The sequence below is a fragment of the Etheostoma spectabile genome, chromosome 6 (assembly GCF_008692095.1).
Source record: "Etheostoma spectabile isolate EspeVRDwgs_2016 chromosome 6, UIUC_Espe_1.0, whole genome shotgun sequence".
Lineage (NCBI taxonomy): Eukaryota > Metazoa > Chordata > Actinopteri > Perciformes > Percidae > Etheostoma > Etheostoma spectabile.
Window position 1 is genome coordinate 23,663,788 of NC_045738.1, and position 871 is coordinate 23,664,658.

General features: G+C 43.4%; 1 protein-coding gene across 4 annotated transcripts in view; it reads left to right on the forward strand.

Annotated features, from left to right (window-relative positions):
- Nucleotides 1–871, forward strand: part of LOC116690692 (furin-like protease kpc-1) — a 298,529-nt gene that overhangs the window by 259,139 nt on the left and 38,519 nt on the right. The window lies entirely within an intron of this gene.

The following is an 871-nucleotide window of genomic DNA, read 5'->3' on the forward strand; positions in this document are numbered from 1 at the left end:
AAATAACTAATGTTAGGGAAATCGGTTTATGTTTTGTTACGTTATGTTTTAAACATACTGTATATTGGCCGATATATCAGAATATCAGATATCAGTTTGGCTCTAGTTTATAGCTTTATCCCGATAAAACAGCACAGTTGAACTTCAGCCTGCATGGACGTTTCGTAGCCTAAATCAGAGCGGCTTATATCGGTAGAGAGAGCACGCAGGCTGCAACATGTGCTGTACGTCAAGTGACTTTAACGTGCACGCAAAGCATTCTGGGAAGTCGTCAAGAAGCTGGCCGACGCTCATCGGTGTGCAAAGGAATCTATTGAACGCGACGTGACTATCCATTAGATGAATATCTTTCAAACTAGCCGCTGTTGATCTGAAATGAAGACAGATTCAGCAGCTGTGTGGCCTATTTAGCGCTCGGCACTGACGTCACTCACTTAGGGCACCATGCTGTTCTTGCTCTAATTTACGCTACTCTCGTAAGGGGGGGTGCGGTATACGCACTACTGCAGGAATTTCTTGCTTTGCAAAAAATTCCATACTGTCCCAGCACTAGCTGTGAGCACCAAACTTCCACCATTTCACCATTTCACCATTCACCACAGGCAGAGACAAGATCCCAAATCATGCACATATCATGAAAAACTATCTCCCTCATTAGATCTATTATAGGGTAAGAGAAAAATCTCTTTTAACCTATTGGATTAATAGAATCTTTTAATTAGTAACTATGACGGGCAGCATTTCTGCATTATTATGCTTAAACTGGCATAAATCGCTTTCCCTTCCACCCCACCTGGCCTCATACTGCCATGCCCACAGGCTGTGTGTGTGTGTGTGTGTGTGTGTGTGTGTGTGTGTGTGTGTGTGTGTG